Source organism: Salmo salar, chromosome 10, assembly GCF_965601325.2.
Source record: "Salmo salar chromosome 10, fSalSal1, whole genome shotgun sequence".
In the NCBI taxonomy this organism is placed as follows: Eukaryota; Metazoa; Chordata; class Actinopteri; order Salmoniformes; family Salmonidae; genus Salmo; species Salmo salar.
Window position 1 is genome coordinate 94,224,973 of NC_138300.1, and position 25,737 is coordinate 94,250,709.

General features: G+C 40.8%; 1 pseudogene; it reads right to left on the reverse strand.

Moving 5' to 3' along the window:
- Positions 1–23,226: 23,226 nt before the first annotated feature.
- LOC106561193 (peroxisomal membrane protein 11A-like) lies at positions 23,227–24,842 on the reverse strand (annotated as a pseudogene).
- Between the last annotated feature and the right edge of the window lie 895 nt (positions 24,843–25,737).

Here is a 25,737-nt window from a genome sequence, read left to right on the forward strand (position 1 = left end):
AATTACATAGTTATGTTTCAGTGATATATTGGGGGGGACAAATCATATTTTTCCCAGGATGGGGGGGGTCGTGTGTCCCCCGTCCCCCCCGGGATTTCCGCCCCTGTCTAGAAGACAATTCTGCAATGCTCGGAGGAGTGGGGTGAGCAAGGCTCGCCCGCAACCTCCGGAGGAGGTGTATTACAGTTAAAGGTCTAGCCGAGGGTATTTTCTCGAAACCTCTAGGCAATCTCTCGTAGTGAGAAGAGACCCTAGAGCACAGGCTCAGCATCAACAAAACTGTCCATTTCAACTTGAATAAATGGACAGTCAGTGCCCAATGTTTTTAAGTACATTACAATACGTCTTGGTTAATAACAATCTTTGTTGAATTGGCCATTTAGTGAAAGTAGGTTTTTAGGCCATTTAATGAAACTGATGGTGGCCCCATAGCTCTGTTGGTCGCCAGGGGAGCCCAGGACAGTACTGTATATGACACTGGCCACTATTATCCAGGTAGAGGGTTATGAGTTCCTATTGGTAATGCCAGGATATTAGCCTCCCCGGTCCAATGGCTGACAAGAGGTCTTCATTTTATGAGCTAGTATGTCCCACATGGCCTGTGTTATTGTCTTAGCCAGCTGCTTATTTAGGTCAGTTTTATGGCTTGAAAACTGCGGAGGGTCAAGCCCGCTCTCATATCAATACATTAAAATCTACTTTGGTCCACTAGCAAATAAACTTCTAGATTACATTTACTCCAATCACCCTCTGGTGAGATAAAATGTACTCATTAAATAAGTGTTGTTCCAAAGCAATAACATCAAAGCAGCAATGCTGCAAGGTTGATACAAGTGTGTCACAGAGTGTAACATGCAGAATACAGTAATACTGCTATAGGTAGATGATTAACATGGTGCTCTACAGATGGACACCCTTTACATTTTGTGTATTTAAGACTGTATTTATACATGTATAATTGGTGTTTTTGTGCACTGTGCTTACATATTTATCTTGGGTTGTTTGAGGATAGCAGAGAATGTTAGTTTGGAGAGAAGATGGTTTTATATGGATGTACCAAGCACACAATTTTTAGACAAGAAGGGAAAGGGTTTTTAAAGACTTGTTTAAGACTTACCATTTAATAGTATAGATGTACTGTATGAATAGAAAGAATCTGTTAAAAAAAATTGTAGAAACTACAGTCTACACTGTTCTCTATACCTGGATTGGACTAGGAACAGCGATTGAAAATTGATAAATTGAATTGCTCTGCAAGGACACAGCATTGAGTTAGCAGCTACAGAGGAACACTGTAATCGATAATACACTACATGTATATGGACACCTGCTCGTCAAACAACTCATTCCAAAATCATGGGCATTAATATGGCTATAACAGCCTCCACTCGTCTGGGAAGGCTTTCCACTAGATGTTGGAACATTGCTGCGGGGACTTGCTTCCATTCAGCCACAAGAGCATTAGTGAGGTCAGGCACTGATGTTGGGCGATTAGGTCTGGCTCGCAGTCGCCGTTCCAATTCATCCCAAAGATGTTCAATGGGGTTGAGGTTAGGTTCTTCCACTCCGATCTCAACAAACCAATTCTGCATGAACCTCGCTTTGTGCACCGGGGCATTGTCATGCTGAAACAGGAAAGGGCCTTCCCCAAAGTTGGAAGCACAGAATCATCTAGAATGTCATTGTATGCTGTTGCGTTAAGATTTCCCTTCACTGGAACTAAGAGGCCTAGCCCGAACCATGAAAAACATCCCCAGACCATTATATCTCCTCCACCAAACTTTATAGTTGGCACTCTGCATCTCCTGGCATCCGCCAAACCCAGATTTGACCGTCGGACTGCCAGATTGTGAAGCTTGATTCATCACTCCAGAGAACGCATTTCCACTGCTCCAGAGTCCAATGGTGGTGAGCTTTACACCAATCCAGCCAACACTTGGTATTGCACACGGTGACCTTAGGCTTGTGTGCAGCTGCTCAGCCATGGAGACCCATTTAATTAAGCTCCTGATGAATAGTTAATGTAATGACATTGCTTCCAGAGGCAGTTTGGAACTCAGCAGTATGTGTTGCAACCGAGGACAGACGATTTTTATGCGTTTCAGTACTCGGTGGCCCGTTCTGTGAGCTTGTGTGGCCTACCACTTCGCGGCTTAACCGTTGTTGCTCCTAGTCATTTCCAGTTCACAATAACAGCACTTACAATTGACCGGGGCAGCTCTAGCAGGGAGAAACTTGACGAACTCACTTGTTGGAAAGGGGGCATTCTATGACGGTGCCACATTGAAAGTCACTGAGCTCTTCAGTAAGGCCATTCTACTGCCAATGTTTGTCTATGGAGATTGCATGGCAGTGTGCTCAATTTTATACACCTGTCAGCAATGGGTATGGCTTAAATAGTAAAATCCACTTATTTGAACGGGTGTCCACATACTTTTGTATATATAGTGTACCTTCGGAGGGCAGAAATACGGCACGGCTTTCAAGATGTGTGTTGATGTTTGGAATTCGATTGGAAAAGTGATATAATATGCCTAGTTGACTTTCAAATGCTTCAGATGTGGCTTCATTTGATATCACATTAAGCCAGAGGCTGCCTGGCTGCCACCCTGAGCAGTTGAATCATATGCAATGTCAGTAACCTCAGTTTTCCTATTTAGCACGTTTTGCCATCCAATTAAATGTGTAACCTAATTGATGACTAATATCCGGTTCATTCTTTACAGTCCTGTATACGTTAGTTACCAAAACTTTTTGGATTGTATGACACAAACGCAAGGCATTTTATTTAGCATGTTTAGAATATGCAGACTGATGGCACAGCTGAATATGCTAAAAATGATAAACATGTATAATTTTACACATGGTCCCCTCAGTGATCTAACGATCTCTCTGTGTCCCCTGACAACAGTACATCAAGATCCCCGCCCCGTCCCCAGATGCCTCGGACGCACTACGAGTCTTCTCCTTCTACCTGTCCAGTGATAGCAAGGACAAACCTCAGGCCAGCTTCGACTGCACACACCAGTATGTCTCAAGGTAAGCACACACTTCTGTTTTCACAGTCAACCACAGCCAGTTCAGTCAGATTGTGACCACAGGACTTCTGAGACACTGCTCTCTCTTGCACTCTCTCTCCCATTGCCAACATAAGTAACCCTTGTCACAATGTGACCGCTTCAAATTACAGCTTATCCTCAGACAATTTTTCTTACCATTGCATGTATAATACAGTTCAGTCTTATTTTAGAACTACTCATAAACTCTGTCCTTTTGATTTAAGTACTTTTTGTTGAGCTCTTTTTTGTATTTTGAGTTACTGTAAGCACCTATTTAGCATACTGTGTTGCTAAAGTTTGACAGTTGAGGTTGGTTGTCTCTAGACCTTTGACCTACACATGTCTGAGGACAGTGAGATCACAGTGTTTGGAACCATGTAGGGTTAGTTGGAGGGGTAGAGTTGTGACGCTCTGTTTGCCCTGCAGCTCAATGTCTTGTGGCTTTACAATACTTCACTTGTTCTACAGCTTAATGCTTTAGCATAGGATGTGAGGAACAAGCATGAGGACAGAAGTCACAGAACCAGTTATGGGAGTGAGACACATGTCATATGTAGACAGAATCACACAAAACACATTTTCAAGAAATGCTGTATTGATTTGGAAGTAGTGTGAGACCTTTTGCTGCTATGTGAGCCTGATCTTCTACTCACCTCAGGGAGGGCAGGGAGCACCTGGAGGGCCAGGGCAGTATTCAGGACAAGATCACTGTGTGTGCCACTGATGACTCGTACCAGATGACCCGGGAGCGCATGTCTCAGGTGGAGAAGGACATCATGAGCAGGTCGGCCATCGAGATCAAGCCAGGCTCCACACGTGGTAAGTCTGCAGTCAAAGGCTGCTTTTTCCTCTGCTGGCTGAGCTATGTCCAAACCAGCTTCACAAGGGCAAAATAATGGAGGTGTTTTAATGTTCTCTGAAAGCTTCTAATCCATCGCCTTTTACCATCTTGTCCTGCTGATAATTGCCATATGGTGTGGAAGTTATCGCATAGTTGATCAAAGTACTGGGTTGCAATTATTCATGCGACAGGGGAGGCCTCTTTTTCTTCTTCTTCTCCCTTCATTTAGACCAGATTGCTCAGGCACGCTGCCAACCTGCCTGCCAGCTCCATTCATGTGATTGAGTTTGCCAGAAGTATGCACTAACAAGTCTCATGCTGAGTGGATGAAGTTCTGCCTAAGAGTTTAATTACAGTGGCTGCGATTCAATTAGTTTTCATCAGCTGAAATACTGAATTATTGTTTGCAGATTCTCTGAAGCAAATGCCATAATTCACCATAAGTAGTTAAGAACTGACGAAGATCAGAATCAAAACCTGTTTGTGCCACTATGTAAAGAAATTATTGTGGGAGCATATTTTTTTATTTAACATTTATTTAACTAGGCAAGACAGTAAAGAACAAATTCTTATTTTACAATGAGGGCCTACCCCGGCCAAACCCTCCCTTAACCCGGACGACGCTGGGCCAATTGTGCGCCGCCCTATGGGACTCCCAATCACGGCTGGTTGTGATACAGCCCGGGATCGAACCAAGGTCTGTAGTGATGCCTCTAGCACTGAGATGCAGTGCTTTAGACTGCTGCGCCACTCGAGAGCCCGGCATAGCAGTGCTGTAGATATCTTTATACAGCATGTGAACCAGTGGGACCATTGGGATGTGCATTAGTTACATGTCATGCAGGAGGATGCATACACAGGTATACTTCTGTGTCTTCTGGTGGGTTCTAAATGGACATGTTACCGATGCTGTGTATTATAACCTGAACAGACGTGTAGAACTATGCTGTCTTTATGACATAATATGCATTTGTGGATTTAAGGCACGTAGAGCTCATCTTTGCAGACATGACAGTTTTACAGTTTTACACATATTGTCTAAAACATAAATAGAACATACTGCATACTGCACAATACATTTTCTACAGCTGTTGAAGCAAGCAGCACATTTTTACATTTTAAATTGTTGTCATTTAGCAGACGCTCTTATCCAGAGCGAGGTGGGACAACCACATATCACAGTCATAGTAAGTACATTTTTCCTCAATAAAGTAGGGGGAGGGGGGTGCTGTGGGACTATTTAAGATACTCTTTAAAGAGGTAGGGTTTCAGATGTTTTTGGAAGATGGGCAGGGACTCTGCTGTGCTTGGACTGGACTGGGCTGAGCTGCCTTCCCGTAGGAGTGGGAGGGCCAAGAGACCAGAGGTGGCAGAACACATGACATGTCATGCTGTTGAAATAGGCTTCTTGAGGGCTGTTGCGCAATCCTGTTAAAGGTTGCTGTCATGTTGAGATTGCAGTGTAATGTCTCTGCTGAATGGGTGCAAAACAACGACTGAATTCTAATCCAAATAATGCATTTTAAATTAAAGTTAATCAAGTAAAAAGGAGGACGTCCACTTGAAACCTCAGCCTGGGAACATTGACATTGGTTTCATAAGGTTTAAGGCACACAACTGGACTTTCCCACAGCATGGACAGGACAGTAAGGCACCCATTCAAAGGGAGCTGAAATTAAAGGGTCATAAACTATATGTCATATTCGCTACTGTGCACACAAACCTCCTGTGGCAGCCAGCAGTATTTTTGTGGTACAGTAATTGTATGGCTATTTCCTCATGTTTCTACATACAAATGATAGTTTGCAGGAAAATGGCTATCATTTAGTTTTAATGTATGGCTCAAATACTTTCCCAGTGAAAAGATTGAAGAAATTCTGTAAAAGACATTTTAAGGCCATCTCTGACCATTACTGTAACTGTACAAAACTGTCTTATAAAGGGAATGTGTTTTAGTTTAACATATTCAGTGGCGATAGAAGTATAGTGAATCTCCCACCACCTGTCTGCTAGTATTGAGGTTAAGAAGGGTTAGGTCTGGTTAGTCCAGTTAGTGTTGGGTCTGGTTAGTCCAGTTAGTGTTGGGTCTGGTTAGAATAATGTCATCTTGTTAGGAGACGGCCTGAGAACACCAGGTCGCAGTAGAACATGCTACAGCGCTCCTCCCTCTGGTCTATAGGAGTGAGGAATACCACACACTTTGTGCTCTTTCAGTTAAGATGATAAGCCAAGATCCTAACTCTGTGATCACTGAAGATCCCATGGCACTTATTGCTAGAGTAGGACTTAACCCCACCTTCCTGGATAAACTCCCAACCTGAAACCATGGAGAACTTCTCCTCAGCCTGTTATAGGCTCACTCAATCATCATCACTTCTCTGCTGGGTCTGACGTACATTACTCATGGTTGTGATACACTACACCTTGGTGACAGATGGGATGAGGAACACTCATACAATATCACGCTGAGCCATTATATAGTCTTTGGTGTAACCGTACATTTTGGGTGAATGCTACGGTTTTGGTTTCAATGTTATCAACACGGTTGTGTCCAAACGTGACTACTGTAATGAATATTCAGGGAGAAAAAGGTGTAGATTCACACGCAGAGCACGGCAGGTGTTTATTGCACCTTCGCAGATGGCAGGAATCGTGGTCACAGGCAGGCATCGGTCATACACAGGTAGGCAAACAGGCAGGTGAATCAAAACTAAGACTGATGGCTATAACTGGTTCTCACAAACAAGCTAGGAAAAGGCTTAATAGAGTCAAAACAAACAATGCCTCACAAAGGCACAAACAGAATGAACTGAACTAAATAAGGAGCTGATGAGACCAGGTGAGTAACTAACACAGGTGAAAACAATGAGCAATGAAAGACAGGGCTACGTTCAAGAACACAATGAAACAGAACAAGGTTGACTAAAAAAATATATACAGAACCTCACAACTACTGTATCTAGTTACTGCTTTAGATTTTTTTAGAGCATTTTTCACAAATATTTTTCAGCAACAAAGGAACCAACCCATGTCATATTTCTAATAAGTTAAGTATGTTTTAGTCAAGCATCTTCAGTGTTCTGCTGGTTTCGTGTAAAAGCTATACAGTAGACAGAATGGCGCTTTGCAACCTTCCCATAACCAACTACATGACAAGCATATTGAATTTATTGTTGTTAGCGTCTAGTCGCTGCATGTTTAAAATGTGGCAACACAGGCTATTTCACTACACTACAGGAAGATATTGGACTGTAAATTGTATGTGTCTTGAACCACAGTAGCTGTCACGACAAGCTCTGGAAACTACATTGCATTTGGCAAAAGCAGAGATTTACCCTCAGGCCCAGAGTTGATTAAAATTACACCCTTTAATCTTACTGGGGTGCATAGTATATGTTGATGATATCCTCATTTCTCACATTATGAAAATGTCAGGAAGTTTTGTGTAACTGTTATGCAAAGCATTTCATATAGGTGCCTTGAAGAATAGACATTTTGAAGACTTGTTAACCAATATGGTTTTAAAGCTAGAATCCTTAGCTGAAACAATATCAAAGCATTTCCCCCACCTCTGTTTTGGTAAAATACTGAGTGATTGGCCTTGAGAAATGAAACAACTCTCATAGACAGAGCTATGGATGCAAGGACTGACCATCTATGATATCAAAATGATCGTTTTAACCATGCTTTAAGGCTATACAGTGTTTGTTTACATTTACAGTTGAAGTTTACATACACCTTAGCCAAGTACATTTAAACTCAGTTTTTCACAATTCCTGACATTTAATCCTAGTAAAAATTCCCTGTCTTAGGTCAGTTAGGATCACCACTTTATTTTAAGAATGTGAAATGTCAGAATAATAGTAGAGAGAATGATTTCAGCTTTTATTTCTTTCATCACATTCCCAGTGGGTCAGAAGTTTACATACACTCAATTAGTATTTGGTATCATTGCCTTTAAATTGTTTAACTTTGGTCAAATGTTTCGGATAGCCTTCCACAAACTTCCCACAGTAAGTTGGGTGAATTTTGGCCCATTCCTCATGACAGAGCTGGTGTAACTGAGTCAGGTTTGTAGGCCTCCTTGCTCGCACACGCTTTTTAAGTTCTGCCCAGAAATTTTCTATAGGATTGAGGTCAGGGCTTTGTGATGGCCACTCCAATACCTTGACTTTGTTGTCCTTAAGCCATTTTGCCACAACTTTGGAAGTATGCTTGGGGTCATTGTCCATTTGGAAGACCCATTTGCGACCAAGCTTTAACTTCCTGACTGATGTCTTGAGATGTTGCTTCAATATATCCACATAATTTTCTTTCCTCATCATGCCATCTATTTTGTGAAGTGCACCAGTCCCTCCTGCAGCAAAGCACCCCCACAACATGATGCTGCCACCCCCGTGCTTCACGGTTGAGATGGTGTTCTTCGGCTTGCAAGCCTCCCACTTTTTCCGCCAAACATAACGATGGTCATTATGGCCAAACAGTTCTATTTTTGTTTCATCAGACCAGAAGACATTTCTCCAAAAAGTACGATCTTTGTCCCCATGTGCAGTTGCAAACCGTAGTGTGGCTTTTTTATGGCAGTTTTGGAGCAGTGGCTTCTTCCTTACTGAGCGGCCTTTCAGGTTATGTCGATATAGGACTCGTTTTACTGTGGCCATAGATACTTTTGTACCTGTTTCCTCCAGCATCTTCACAAGGTCCTTTGCAGTTGTTCTGGGATTGATTTGCACTTTTCGTACCAAGGTACATTCATCTCTAGGAGACAGAACGCGTCTCCTTCCTGAGCGGTATGACTGCTGCGTGGTCCCATGGTGTTTATACTTGCGTACTATTGTTTGTACAGATGAACGTGGTACCTTCAGGCATTTGGAAATTGCTCCCAAGGATGAACCAGACTTGTGGAGGTCTACAATTATTTTTCTGAGGTCTTGGCTGATTTCTTTTGATTTTCCCATGATGTCAAGCAAAGAAGCACTGAGTTTGAAGGTAGGCCTTGAAATACATCCACAGGTACACCTCCAATTGACTCAAATGATGTCAATTACCCTATCAGAAGCTTCTAAAGCCATGACATGATTTTCTGGAATTTTCCAAGCTGTTTAAAGGCACAGTCAACTTAGTGTATGTACATTTCTGACCCACTGGAATTGTGATACAGTGAATTAATTATAAGTGAAGTAATCTGTCTGTAAACAATTGTTGGAAGAAAAATTACTTGCACAAAGATGTCCTAACCGACTTGCCAAACTATAGATTGTAAACAAGAAATGTGTGGAGTGGTTGATAAACGACTTTTAATGACTCCAACCTAAGTGTATGTAAACTTCCGACTTCAGCTGTACATTGTTTCCAAACATTGGAGTGAAATACATTTTTATTTTGAGTTCTGATGGGGTAAAACAGTTGAACTAAGCTCATAAGTCATTTATAAGTTATATTTTTCAAGAATCAATGGGTACATATTATTAATTTATAAATCCAAAAATGGATGTAGCAACTGTAGATTCTAGCTTTAACATTATTACATTCCAGTTGTGCAACAACTGTGGACTTTTAGAAATGTCAAATTGAGTCCATGGAGCCAGACATTATTTTACAGAGTATGTAAATCATCTAGGTCCATATGTCATAGAGTGAATCAACTCTTTCACGTACTGTACAGTGCAGCTGGGTTCCAGCTTTACTTAATATAGTAGATACCAGTTATACCAGAACCACTCTGCTTCCATGAAGAGGCTGTGCTTTTCGTCCTATAGCAACCTTCAAAGCAGAGCTGAAACTTTTTTTAATGAGATCAGGGTTGGGAGATATATCTATAAGCACCGCCACGTCCTGCTGGCTTGGAGCCAGGAGAATTAGTGCTGCAACAGGAAGAAAAGGCCTTTGTGTGTGAGTGAGCAGTGAGGTGCTTAAGTTTCCATGCTCCTCTGCTTTCACAGGAGCCGGTTAACTTCACTGGCAACTCTTTCACTGAACTCCAAGCCTGGCGCTGCGCACCAACACTTAAGTGTGTATTTCCCTCCAGTTTCAACTGTTCTGCCTGCGGCTATAGAACCCTGACCTGTTCACCGGACGTGCTTGTTGCACCCTCGACAACTACTATGATTATTATTATTTGATCATGCTGGTCATTTATGAATATTTTAACATCTTGACCATGTTCTGTTATAATATCCACCCTGCACAGCCAGAAGAGGACTGGCCACCCCTCATAGCCTGGTTCCTCTCTAGGTTTCTTCCTAGGTTTTTGGCCTTTCTAGGGAGTTTTTCCTAGGGAGTTTTTCCTAGCCACCGTGCTTCTTTCACATGCTTTGCTTGCTGTTTGGGGTTTTAGGCTGGGTTTCTGTACAGCACTTTGAGATATCAGCTGATGTACGAAGGGCTATATAAATAAATTTGATTTGATTTGTGTACATGAGGCTGTTTGAGTTCTGGCTAAACATGTTTGTTCAGATGCTATTTCCTGCTAGGGATGCAAGGTGCTATTCCTGTGTGCAGTGTTTGCATACTGTATTTATGACAGACATCTGTCAAGACAAAGCACATCAGGTTTTGCTTCTGGCCCTTGTCTCACACATTATACCAGGCCTTTTTTGCATAACTGGCCTGAGGATTGGCCTGATGTTGAGTTGCTGGGCTCAGAGAAGTGTCAGTCTATTTTGAATCCTGTTCAGAGGCAGTTAGAACAAGCATAATCCTCCCATCCTGCTTGTCACATTTCCAGTGTACTGCTTGGCTTTCTATGAGCGCTTTAGATCATCCAACTGATAATTGTGGTAATTGCTGAAACTTTCACTGACTGACAAGAGCACAAAACCACTACTCTTTACTTGGTAACAGTAGCTTAGATGTGTAAGAAGGTAGCTTTTATGTCTAAAAGATTGTTTGTATGTCACTAACATTGTTCTCATCAAATGGCACCTCTCTGTGTATTTACCTTTCTCTGTCAGGTAAGTGTGTGAAGATCCAGAGGAAGCAGGGCCTGTCGTCAAGCATGGACAGCAGCAGCAACAAGCACTCCCCCAGCAACAAGAGGAGCGGGGCCCCCAGCCCAGTGGCCCTCAGGCCCCTAAGAGACCGCATCATCCACGTCTTGGCCTTAAAGGCCTACAGGAAGCCTGAGCTGCTGCTGTGGCTGGAGAGGGAGAGGGCTAGTCCTAAGGACAAGGCTGACCTGGGAGCAGTACTGGACGATGTGAGACCTCTAGAACACGACACGACACTAAAACTGTACTCTGGCACTAGGCTGCAGGTGCATGTTAGGCGCTGGTTTCACTGAGTGGAGATCAAACACAATAACGCACAACTTTTGCATATTGTAGTCCATTTGTAATACATTTGAAATGAATAAACCTAATCTATTTTGGTAAATGAAACACATGTAAAACATCACAACAACTTTAAAAGTGCCTCTGGGATTCAGGTGCTTTTATAAGCAATTCTAAACCCCTCTAGGGGTTCCAAATGTAGACACTGCAAAGTAGCCTCGCTCTCTCTCTCTCTCTCTCCGCTCTCTCTCTCTCTCTCTCGCGCTCTCTTTGTCACGGAGCCATTCTATTTGTGACTCTAACTGGGCACAGTGCTGGTGTAAGTGCTGTGTTTACTATGAATTACTTGTTAATAGTGAACAATCTATTATTGAACTTTGACAGCCTGCCAGTTGATCCTTTTTTTAACCAGGGTCAAAACTGCAACTAATGCTTTAGAGACAGACGGTTAAAATGTGTTTGTCATTGATTTGCAGGTTGCTAAACTGAATCCCAAAGACCACAGCTTTACTCTGAAGGATGAGTTCTACAGTCATGTCCAGAAGGATTGGCCCGGTTACCTGGAGGAAGAGAAGCAGCTCATCCATAGGCTCCTGGCCAGGTGGGTGTGGCTTGTACTTCTACTCACCCGTCTTCTCTACCATCATACTCTCCTTCTCATTCTCACCAGTGAATATTTTAATATTTCCCTCTATATCAACATGATGTTGGTGTCGTGGTTGAGAGCCCCCCTTGTCTGTAGTTTATTTTAATGTAACATTGTAAGCTTCAGTACTTGGATGATTACCTCTCCTCAGTAGCAGGGGGGCTCTGATGCTTTTTGACAGCGTGCTGGCGTTGAGGCTGCAGGCCCACTGGATTACTGTGGCAGGCTGCTGTGATCATGTTGAAAGGAGAGACTCTAAATGACTATTTCTCTGCACTGATAAATGTCTTAATGGGGGGGAGAAATATTCTCTGCATGGTGTTGCCAAATAGCATTAATGTAGAGGACAGCAGCCTAGCTGAGCTTTTCAGAATGAGAGAGTGGACATCATTTTGGATGGATGTCCACGTCCTGCCTGCTTATTGTGCAACTGGCTGTTGCCCTTCTGTTTACAATACTGACTCAGATGTTAGAAAGAGCGTTTTGAATGTACAGGATACGGGTGCTGTTGACTTGGCTCATAACTATATGACCGTTCTTGAATCATAATGAAGAGCATTTTCCTATAGTTTATCTCAGAAAGAAACTTCATTTGGATGTGATTAGTATCAGAATCCAACCAGGCTGGTAGCCTAGTCTGTCAGAGGATCTCATGTCTGGAATGTCCTGAAAGCCAGTGGTGCTTCCAGCAGATTCCATTGATCATCTAGTTAAAAAGGTAATGTGGCTGCTGTGGGAGGTATGATGGAACTCTGATTCCAGTGAGATTTCTGTGAGGAAGGAGCTGGAGGAAGCAGATTGCCAGTGGAGAGAGGAGTGTTTAGCCTAACATAGCCTGCATCTGGCACCATTGTTCTCCTCACTGAGATGACTGGACACTGCTCCGCCTTAGTGCCTGTCTCTTACAGATGTAATCTACAGATAGCCTAACACTTTGAAACATGCTGACAAACTTGTGAGTTTCACTCTGAGGTCAAGTGTAGAAAACTGGTGTGTTGTAAAATATTTTGGATTGTAATGTCTGTCTGACAGTGTGGTTCTATTTGTTCTCTTGCAAATATTAATATAAACAGCCACATCTAAGGCATACTTTGCTTGTAATTTATGTATCTTGATCCTGAAGTTACAATAACCAAATGGTTCTTTCTGTTTTGTTGTGTTATGTTTTCATCTGTTAACATTGCCCCACCTCTTTTACTTCACTGGAGACCATACAATTACAGTTGGAGTTTGAACCATTATTTACAAACTAATACGTCTGTCCAAAGTCAAATTTAAAGCTTAAATTATCTTCCCAATATAAACAGAATAACAAAGTAAAAATGTCTTCCCCTTCTAATGTTGCAGGAAACTGCAGCCACTGAGCAGCAGTAGCCAGTTGAAGAGTTTCCAGTCAAACCATTCATTCCACAAAACCCCTGGGGATTCTCCGTCACAACTCAGCCCGGTCAAAACTCCCTCTGTGGTAAATACCCACCTTCCTAACTCTAAAATAATTTCTACATCCTGCCCTTCCTCACTGTTTATTTTCTTGAGATTCATTAGAAATGAAAGAGAATGCAGAGATTAATTTCAAGGCTTAAATTATTTCTGTTTGATTAGTGGATCAGTGTTATGCCTTTGGACAAGACATGGGCCTACTGCAGAATAAGATTGAGTACAGAAGAAATGAGAGGAACGTTTCTTGGTGTGGCAGCATCTGCTTTTTATTTATGGGAGTGCTGGAGGCAGTTCAGTCACTGCCGTTTTCAGGAGCCAGTTAGGATGTTTTAATGGTTAGTCTTCGCCAAAAAGTCTTACAGGTAAAACCTCTTCTCTACCCCTTCACATAGAAACGCCCATTTCCCTCTGAGCTATCTGATTGTCAGACCCCCAAGAAGCAAAGACTATTAGACCACAGTTTACCCCTGCAGTCCCCTTCCAATGGACACCTTGGTCCCATTGGAGCCCGTAGCTCATCTGGTCCAGGCAACACCAGTGTACAGACCAAAACAGAGTTTGAGAGAACCAACAATCACATCCAGGGAAGCCCTAATGGTCTCTACACACGGCACAAACTGGATGGTTCCTCCAGTATTCCCAAGCTGGAGAGGACAGAGCCGGTCCCAGCAGTACCAAGCCCCAAGGCCCCACAAACTGAGCCCTCCATCTGCACTGACCAGCAGCTAGCCAACGGCCAGCACAAAAAGAAGAAGTCCAAGAAGCACAAAGACAAGGAACGGGAGCACTTAAAACAAGACTGGATAGAGAACAGTCCCGACCTGAAGCAGAACCAGGAACATTTCAATGGTAAGAAAAGCACCATCTCATTCCCTATGTAATTTTCAACTTATTCATATAACGGTGAGACCTTGTTGACTAGAATGATAGCAGAAACAAACATGTTGATAATGATACAGTAATCATATCCAAGGGTATATTTACAGCAGAATTTCCGATAGCTGGTAGTAGCTGATCATTTCTTTTTAAAAGCCAATAAATAAAATTGCCGCCGGTCAATTGTCCAGGAGAAGAAAAAGTCCTATTGCGAAATAATACTTTTTAGCCTATTCATTGATGGAAATACCAGTCAATGTAAATACATTTAACTGGTCATGCTTATCGGTCTATAGGTACATTTGCATAATTTAGTGGAATTAAAATGGCACTTGTGTACAGTATATTTGTTATGTATCTTATTCATCACACATGTACAGCATCTCAAACAACAAACCGCCTTGCAATGAGCTGGAGGCAGTATGCATTTTGAAAACATACTTAATTGTTTGAAACCTGAACATTTTAAAACATATTATGAGAGATGTCTTACCTTGCTTCAAAGTAGCCTAGCCAAAATCAGACCCTATCTGTGGAGGCAATTATTTTATATAAACTTTTTTTCATTGTCCAGTAGCCAAAGGCACAATCCTAGTCATATTAGCAACCCATGCTAGTTGTTGCATATTTGATCTCCCCTCTTTCTAAATTTCTACCCTAACCTACATGTACATATTACTTCAATTATCTAGATTAAACTGTACATTGACTCGGAACCGGTACCCCCTATATATAGACTCGTTATTGTGATTTTATTGTGTTATTTTTATTTTTATTGAGTAATTATTTTCTTAATTCTTATTTTTCTTAAAAATGCATTGTTGGTTCATTTGATTTGATATTTGCATCTCTGTCACATGAAACCGCTCGCATGTGAGGTGCCATTTTGACAACAGTGTTTTCCCGCTAATTGTATTATGGAGCGAACATTCGTGCGTAGCCTACTGCCTTGTGCGCATTGCTGCACTTATAATGTGAAGAAATAATAATTAATCAACATTTATAGCTAAACGTTCTGATCTGTTGCAAAATAATCATTGCTCTGATTCAGAGGGGGTTGGGTTAAATGCGGAAGACACATTTCAGTTGAAGGCATTCAGTTGTACAACTGACTAGGTATCCCCCTTTCCCTTTCCACTAGCACCCCCCATTCCTTTCCCTGGCTAGTGTGTGCATGATTGACTGTGGAACAGCTGGGTGACCCACGGTTCATCGAGTCAGCAGGCTGCTCTGCCTCCCAATCTGGGGCGCTGCTGTCGTCACTGCCTGCCTTGGAGCAGGTCTCTTATCAGTAGCACTGATAAACGACTCCATCAGCCTTAGTATGATATGAGCTTTTTCACGTTTGCATTGGCAGATTACATTAACCTTTTTTTCCTCTGCTTGTGTTTATCTCCAGATCATGAGGAGGCTAAAACAGCTGTCACTCGTACGTCACCGGAAGAGCTGCCCGACTATTTCATGTAAGTTCAAACACACTGCTTCATTCATAAGTCCTTCAGAATCGCCCTGGGTTGCTGAGTGGTGCTGCTAGGTCGATCTGTTATTTGAAGCCCATTCAAACTGTAAACATGGCAGAAGTGAAGCCAGTATGGGCTTTCAAAGTCTCAGGTTCTGTTACTACCATCTGTTGCTTCAATGTTTTCTTTAATGGTATGACTACTTTAACCACTTTTGTTGTGAAAGGAAAGTGATTTGTTCAAAAAGGTCTGGATTCAGATTGAAAACATTCACATAAATAGTGGAAAATGTGAACATTTAAATGGTCTGTCACATGTTCAGTAATAACACAGCTTCACCGAGAATGACTTAGAAAACAAATGATCTAATGTCTTACATTTCCACATCTTGAGAACACATCTCTGTGAAATCATTGCTGAGTCAAAGGCCATTCATTCTGCTAATCTGCAGTGCCACCTGCTGGAGAGATGAATGCATGTTTATAGAGATGGGTTGGTTGATTAGTAGCCTCTGAGTCCTGGATTGTTCTGGTTTTCAGGGGAAATGGAAAGAGAGCCTGTGACACAACTTCCACTTTGGACGTTAACAAGGCGACACTCTATCTTAACTCCTCCACCTTTACTGGTTTGGTTGAACCTCCCCAGATAGTTTTTTTCTTCTTCTAATCAAGATCATTATGTAGGGGATCTAGTTAAGTCTTTTATTTTACATCTGCTACGTGGCATAAAACAGACAGGGATGGTTTAGATTATTACATGGAAACTATATTTAATCTCCAATGTTATTGAAAACATTAATAAATGTGCACAATGAGTACTTGTTTTCTCTCAAATACTGTCTACATTCTGTATATTTCTGGCCCTTCTTTGGACACTGTGTTAACAACCCTCCAGACGAGCTTCAATGCCATACAACACTCCTTCCGTGGCCTCCAACTGCTCTTAAATGCTAGTAAAACTAAATGCATCCTCTTCAACCGATCGCTGCCTGCACCAGCCCGCCCGTCCAGCATCACTACTCTGGACGGTTCTGACTTAGAATGTGTGGACAACTACAAATACCTAGGTGTCTGGTTAGACTGTAAACTCTCCTTCCAGACTCACATTAAGCATCTCCAAAATTAAATCTAGAATTAGCTTCCTATTTCGCAACAAAGCAGCCTTCACTCATGCTGCTGAACATACCCTCGTAAAACTGACTATCATGCCGATCCTTGACTTCGGCAATGTCATTTACAAAATAGCCTCCAACACCCTACTCAGCAAATTGGATGCAGTCTATCACAGTGCCATCCGTTTTGTCACCAAAGCCCCATATACTACCCACCACTGCGACCTGTATGCTCTCGTTGGTTGGCCCTCGCTTCATATTAGTCGCCAAACCCACTGGCTCCAGGTCATCTCTGTCTTTGCTAGGTAAAGCCCCGCCTTATCTCAGCTCACTGGTCACCATAGCAGCACCTACCCGTAGCACGCGCTCCAGCAGGTATATTTCACTGGTCACCCCCAAAGCCGCCTCTCCTTCCTGTTCTCTGCTGTCAATGACTGGAACGAATTGCAGAAATCACTGAAGCTGGAGACTTATATCTCCCTCACTAACTTTAAGCATCAACTGTCAGAGCAGCTTACAGATCATTGCACCTGTACATAGCCCATCTGTAAATAGCCCACCCAACTAACTCATCCCCATGTTGTTATTTGCTCCTTTGCATCCCAGTATCTCTACTTGCACATTCATCTTCTGCACATCTTTCACTCTATTGTTAATGCTAAATTGTAATTATTTTGCCACTATGGCCTATTTATTGCCTTACCTCCCTAATCTTACTACATTTGCACACACTCTATATAGATGTTTGTATTGTGTTATTGACTGTTCGTTTGTTTATGTTTGTTTCCCATGTGTAACTCTGTGTTGTTTGTGTCACACTGCTTTGCTCTATCTTGGCCAGGTCGCAGTTGTAAATGAGAACTTGTTCTCAACTGGCCTACCTGGTTAAATAAAGGTGAAATGAAATGAAAATACATCATTACAGTTGTTGGTTAGCTAGCTAGCGAATTTTTGCCACATTAGCATAGACATGATATCAGTCAAAACACCTCAAAACAAGACATGGTATCAATAACAAGATACAATGACCTGAAACAAGCCACCTACGCTTCCCCACATGGCAGCTTTTTGTCATTGTTGTTAACTACTGTATCTGGCCATCCAGAATCACAACAATACACAGCCTTCTGCCCCATTGAAGTGTGCGCATCGTTTTCGTGACGTTGTCAGCTAACCGGTCTATTTCTACCTCCTGATGTGGCCATTCCACGTTGCCTGTCACAGCTGGCCAGACTAGACCAGACCATAGTGGATGGATGCCATGGGCCTGTGGTTGTTGAAATGACAGCTCACAAGATGTTAATGTCTCTCTTTCCAGAAAGTACAACATCATCACAGCCTCAGAGCAACGGCAACAGTACAAGGAGGATTTCTGTGCAGAGTATGATGAGTACAGGGCCCTGCATCACCGGATCGGTACTATCACAGAGATGTTTGTTCAGCTGGGCTCAAAGATCAACACTCTCTCCCCCGGTACACAGGAATACAAGGTATGAGCAAGGAACTGACGTCACTTCCATACACAAAACAAAACACTTCTGTTTAAACATTTAAAGACCTGGCTTGAGGAACTTTCAAGGGCTTACTAAATGTCTTGTATTTTTATTCCGTTACAGCTCATGGAGGACCAAATACTGCAGAAATACAAAAAATATAAGAAAGTAAGTAATGCATGAGCAGGGAATATTATTGAATTATTTTATAGCCTGTCTTATCTACTATAGCCTGTATGGTTATCACAAAGAACTTTGACTCATACCAGTGATATTAATGTTGTTATTAGGATCAACAGTGTAGGAAAAAGTACCCAACTGTCATACATGAGTAAAAGTAAAGATACCTTAATAGAAAATGGCTCAAGTAAAATTGTAAGTCAACCAATAAAATACTACTTGAGTAAAAGGCTAAAAGTATTTGGTTTTAAATATGCTTAAGTATTAAAAGATAAATATAATTGCTAAAATATACTGAAGTATCAAATGTAAAAGTATAAATCATTTCAAATTCCTTATATTAAGCAAACCAGATGGCACTATTTTCTTCTTCTTATTTTATTTTACGGATAGCCAGGGACACACTCCAAAACTCAGACATCATTTACAAATGAAGCATGTATGTTTAGTGAGTCCGCCAGATCAGATGCAGTAGGGAGGACCAGGGATGTTATCTTGATAAGTGTGGTAATTGGACTATTTTCCTGTCCTGCTAAGCATTCAAAATGTAATGAGTACATTTGGGTGTCAGGGAAAAGGTATAGAGTAAAAAGTACAGTACATTACTTTCTTTAGGAATGTATTGAAGTAAAAGTAGTCCAAAATATGAATAGTAAAGTACAGATACCCCCCAAAAAACTACTGAAGTAGTACTTTCAAGTATTTTTATTTAATTCCTTACACCTCTGAGGATAATCTTTCCCCATACGCTACACGCCCCTCTACTTTGTCAATGTCACCATAATGCCAGCTCTCTGACGGCCCTCTGCCTTGTCTTTGCAGAAGTTCCCTGGTTACCGGGAAGAGAAGAAGCGATGCGAGTATCTGCATCAGAAACTGTCTCACATCAAAGGTCTGATCCTGGACTATGACCGTATCCAAGCCCCTTCATAGTGACTGGCCTGCACCCTGCTGCCACAGGGTGCTATTTTATCAATGGACCAAAAGACTGACCAGCCGAGCCTGGTTCTGGAGTGTTAAGGACTTTAATCACATATGAATCACACATTCACTTTATTCCTCCAAGTGTTGATGGAAGAGAGGAGAGAGGTTCTCTTATATGAAGTGGGCCAAGACCAGCGACTCGTGATCAAATGAATCATTTTTGAGGACGAGTGTTGTTGTAATGGCTGGCAATTTAAGCCAAAATCCTTTTTCTACCCATAATGTTAATGTACATGAACTCTCTTGCCCAATGCTTTTAACGTTTGGTCTATTGCCATGACTACACAGAAAGACTTAGTTTGATGGTACAATCATAAGGACAGATGAGAATAAATGCTCTTCATACCCAGTCTTCTATCCATGCTATATTTAAGTACCCAGTACAATTTGCGGTTTGTTGTTTCACTGAATGTATAGATGTAAAATAGTGATATAAGATCTTGATTTCTATAGAGGGGGTTGTAATCACTGGATTAAGATTAGGGGACGCTGGAAGATATGCAATGTTATGTGGAAATATCTCAGACCTCTATGAACAAGAAGTGAACTGTTTGAGTTGATCATTTCTCTATTTGTTAAAGTTGATGATACAGTACATGTCATTAATCAGACATGCCAGTCAAATCTCCTATACATTCGCCTCTGACCCACATTTCACATTCAGTCTGTAGTTCCTGTTTGCAGTAATTGAGCCATTCTGCTTCATCAAATATGGGCCATGGGATTGGAAACAACTGCACCCTCTATGTTGAAGAAAATGTTTATGAATCGTGACATTTGTATGATATAGTAAAATGCCATCTTAGTCATATAATATACTTCCATGTTTCTGTTTAAACCACTACATCATTACTGAAACAACACTAATCTGAGTAAGAACTGCAATCAAACTCCAAAATAATATTTTTTGATTGTTATGGCATTCTATTACCTTCTTATCCTTCTGGATAAATTATTCTCATTGTTTGAGCTAGTATTCTCTGACCTTTGATGATAGTAATAAAGTTCATACAATATTAATGAATATTTTATTACCTTGATCAATAGTCCAATACATTTGTGAGACTGGGTGGAATGCTGGAGCATTTAACAGTACTTCCAAAAGCCATTTTTTATATTGCAAAGCTTGTGCCTGTGTGATGTATTCTATCAGCCCAGCTAGAAACGGGATTGCTCCCATGCAGTGATGAAATGCAATTCTTTGAAGCTTTTGGTGTCTTTGGATTTCATCCTGGTTTAGAGCCTCAGAAATAAGATTGTCCATCCCATAAATCAGAGATTAATCATAGTTCAAAGATGAGAGTTCAGAAACCTATTTTCTGACTTGTGTGAACTTCTTCACTCTTGCTGTTGAAACTGCTCTGTAGGAGAATGCTGTGGTAACCAGTGGTAACATTGTATTTCTTAATGTTGCTGTAGCAGTTTAGTAGATTTCACCTCAGCAAGATGGGACAGTTTATTTTCAGTTTGAATCAGTGAATGTTCCGTTACAACATTGGGCTACTGGATGTGTTTGTTTACAGTAGATGCATTTACACAAACTGGACCACATTAACTGAACCTCTCTGGATGTACCTGTCGTCATCACTTGGGATTTCATACAGTTCACTTTGATTATCTGTGGCTTGAAGATATATATTTTTTCAAATACAGTGACTACTCTTAAGCAGTAATGAAATCAATGTGAGTGTCTGTGTACACTATCTTGCTACTTAATTGCTGTCTTAAATGTAAAGGGAAGATAGTTCATTTTGCCTTAACACACCATTAACACATTTCCATGTCTCTGATATTGACTTTCTGAAATGTAATGTAATCTCTCTTTTTTTAATCTGCTCAATTTAATTTAATGTTTCAAGATCATGTATTTTAGTAAACATTTTTTGGGGTTGAAGGAAATGCAGAATTTATGTTAATGTATAATGCTTTCAATACTGTGTCTTATATGTCTGCACGTCTTTTTACAATGTTGATGTATTCCTCTACCATGTGAGTTGGGGCTCGATTCAATCAGATCTGCTTTAGCGAACATCCGCATAGCGTTTGTTTTGACGGTCTATGAGGTGGAGCTGTGTTAGAGCGGTCAAATCCACAAGTGGCTCCCTGCATTATAGATAAAGCCGACATTGCAATTGGCTACACGGAGTCGCATTAACAGAAATCTCATGCCACCTTGTTTACAATATGGAACAGTGGAATGTGTGATGTAATCTACACCTTGATTATGATGAAACCTTCATTATTTAGTTATAGATTTTTCAAGTTGAGCGTCATTATTCCTATATTAACCTTCACTTTCTCCTTCTGAACATCTAACGCGAGTGGGGCGGTTGTGGCTTTGTGACAATGGTTGCAAGAGCAGCTGCTCACTGATTTGAAGGTTCCTATGCAGTTCCACCTCTGAGGGCCACAACATCCGCTATGCGGGTGTCTGCTGTCACCGCTTAACGCTTGATCGGATTGAATCTAGGCCTTCATTCTTTTGTTTGTGATAGGTTCATTTCTGTTCGTTTCCCTCATGAGTGCTCTGTGGATATCTGTTTAATAATCATGAATGGAGTATAAAAAATGAATTGTGACTATGTTAAGGGGCCTTTTTTCATCCATTACAATTCTTCACCACTGTCACAAACCACATGGTTTCAGAGCTCCGTATAGAAACATGTCTGAAAGGTCTCTCAGAAGTGCTTGACTGGGCTAGATTAATCCCTGACATGTACACATAGTGGAAGTTCTTCTGTCACAGTTTGGGTTCTTTTTTATTGTTGAATTCTAAATGTAATAAATGAAATGTATGCTACTGACTGTGGTATTCTGGAAAGCACATGGCCAGATATGAGACTAGTACAGACCACTGTCTGCGGTACTGGACTGAGCCATATTCATCTGAATAAGTGCTAATTGTGATATACGCAGGAGTTAGCGAGGTGCCTTCTAATAGGAAAATCTGAGTCACATTGGCTTTAACATAATGTTATCTTTCATAATTGATTTGATTGCATGCCACGCAGGTGAAACAAAATATATGTACTCAAATTATTGGTCCCTAAATGTTATTTTTCATGTGTAGGACTACAGCTTTGTGGCTAAAGGTCCTTAAACTGTTAAAACACCTACAATGTGCTCTTGAAATGCAAAATGCCATTTAATGTGCATACTGCTTACAAATCAAACAACTCTAGAATCATTTTTAGTTTATTGTCTCGCTGTTGCTGGTGCGTTTACTTTGTTGATATTGGTAAATTAAATGTCTCAATATAAATGTGAAATAAAATCTCTTGTCTAGTATAAATCACTACAGATTGTCGACCTTTGAGAACAAATTTGTGTAACTATTCTTTTTTTGCTTCCTTCTTTGCACAATTTCCTCAATCTATTCAAGACAGACAAGAAGCCTCTACTTGGCGAAAGGTAAATGTAATATATTTGCAATTGTCTGTGGGGGATGCTTTATCACCAACTTTTCCTCTAGAAAAATATTACAAAATGTATTAATGTCTCTGAAAAAATAAATAAATCTCTTTTCATCAATAATTGTCTGTTTTATAAATTGCTATATATTTCCTTGAGGTGGCAGTGTTTCAGCACTTTTCTGGGAATTCCTTGCACCACAAACTGATCATCATATTGAATAGCGAATGTGCATTACACAATTCCCTACAATATTTTAGATAAAATCAAAGGACAAATATTTTCTCCAAATGAAAAATGTCAACCCCAAATTAGTAATCTACTTTTTAGTGTTTCTCAATATTTTTCAGTCCCAGGGGCCACATTTATCAAACTGCTTGGTAATTAACCATGTTAATTTTCTTTTTACTTTGTTCAACTCAGGACTTCAAATAAGTGTACCTTTACAACAGCATTGTGAATAATTGCATAAAAGTCCATCAGATGTCTTTATTTTCTTATTGAACAGTTAAATTTTTTTAAATTCAACCCATTTTGTTACGTACATTGCATTATGCATAGAAATCTACTGTATTAATAATGCTTTTCTATTATGGAATATATGATTTGCATAGACATTTTGAACTTAACTATATTTTTCTCACAATGAACAGAAAATATCTATAAGTAATGATAAAGCCATAAAGGATACGATGCTAACTGGTGGGCTTGGATTAGTGTGGCCATGCTGGCTGGATGATGCAACTCTTGATCCGTCAAATTTCTGTAAAATAAAGCATTATGGCACCCAACTACAGGGCTCTACGTTCAATCAAACACTAGTAAACAATAAAGTTTACTAAGATCCCTGTCCAGTCTCTGTCTTTTTGATTCCTAAACTACTGAAAAGTTCCCTTTATAATCTACTAATTTAAAGATGTCTAATAATACCCATGTGTCAACCAATGAGCTATTGCTGGTCCCAACAGTAATCATAAAAAAATGAAGTGATTTAAAAAAATGAAAGCTACTCATAAAATACACATAAAAGTGTTTGCCCTATAAGCTTCAAACAGTTTATCTGAAGGGGTTGCTATCATCAGTGAACTTCTGCCAACATGTAGCTTCACCTGTAGTGATATTCAAAGTAAGGAACCCGTGCAAAATTCTGTCTCACCAATGTTTGACTACAAACCTTAGTACCAGCATCTGCCCATCATACTGTGTATAGCCTCTCTTCATTTAATAACTCTAGCTCCATTAATTTACCGTTAACTCTAGGTTATGGTTTCATTTTCAAACTGGGGTGACATTATCCCTAACAGAGAGGAGATTTGCCCACAAAAGCCCACCACCCCTAGGTTTGACCAGTAAACGCCCAGCCTGTCCAGTGAAATGGAAATATCAAATGTTTTTCAGTGTGTCGAGGGCAACCGAGGGATGTCTTTTAAGACTCTCAATAAGCAGGAGCAGAAAAGGATCCGGTTGAGGAACAAGAAAAGCCTGATCCGTTCTGTCTTTGAGGTGCTGATCCATTTTCTGTTGAAACAGCCTATTTTTGGTTCTCTGAACCATAATCTGGGTAATAACGTAAACATCTCTGGTCAGACTATTAACCAGGGACAAGAAGGAGCAACGAGAGGCGTTCAAGCTCCATCGCTCCTTGTTGACATCATAGACCATGCCAACATTTCTGGCCCAGAGCAAATTCTTGCAGATAAAGCAAAGGGCGGGTTGAGGTTGGCCACAGTAAGGCAGAAGCGCAGCACAGGGTCAGAGAGCTGCAAGGTCTGCCTGGCTTCGTCAATGGAATTCACAGTGTTCCCCAGTCTGAACACTGAAACAAAGAACAAAGACAGAATTCAGCACATGCTCATGAATGAAAACAGTTATCAATTAGGCTACATTTGACATATTGTTGAACCAAACATTATTGGTAGACTAGAGAGCCTCTTTCCAATAATAATTAGCCTACTTCTTGTTTCAAAAACACTTGTTCAACCGGTTAGTTAGTTACAGTATGTCCCTGGAGAGTGCAGTAGTTGTTGGTGGTGAAGGCTGTTCAAACTCACATTTCCTTCCAGAACTCATGTTGGACACCAGACTCTGCAGTTTGACAAGCTCTTTAATTGCAGAATTGTTGCAAAGCAAATAATTCGACAAGGCACATGCATATTGAGGACGAAAAGGGCGGTTTTCAGGAAAAACTAGCAGTATTTCAATCTTCTCGATGTAGGAGTTTGGATAAAAGTAACATTTTGAGTATAGTGCCTTATCCTATCCTTATCCGCTGACTCAGCGGTGTCTTAATCTAACCATGATGGCGTTCCAATCCCAGTGCAGCTCAGTGTAAACAAGCGTAACGGTAGGGTCTGAATCTTTTGGCTATACCAAACAGTACCAATCATTTATATATATACTAGATCCGTCAAACTCAATTCTGGACCTCCAAGCCAGGTCCACTGCGTTTTTTCATTGTTGCCCTCTAATCAGGGACTGATTTAGATCTGGGATACCAAGAGGATGCAATTAATTATCAGGCAAAACAGCAAACCAGCGGGTTCCAGACCTGGTAGGGTAAGAGTTGAATATCCCTGCACAAGATGATTGATAGGGGGCGCTGTGTTGAAGCCACCTTGCCTCCATCTTGGCTCTCCCCCACCATTGTAAAACATATTTTGGAAAGCTACAGAAATGCATTTATTAATGTCTACAATTATTTTGACAAACGTATTAAATTACAGACACCTTAATGCATACTTTTAAATTCTGTTATGTGAGCTAAACATAAAAATAACAAATACAAATATATACAATAATTTTCCTTAAAGTATAATTTTTAGAGATGACTATATTTACTGTCCCCACTACAACAACAAAAATAATTTTGTCCTTGAAACATTTCATTGAAATACTATAGAATTCCATTCCTCCTATGGCGGACTAATAGTTGGGAGTGCCAATATGGCCGACCGGTGGCTTCAAA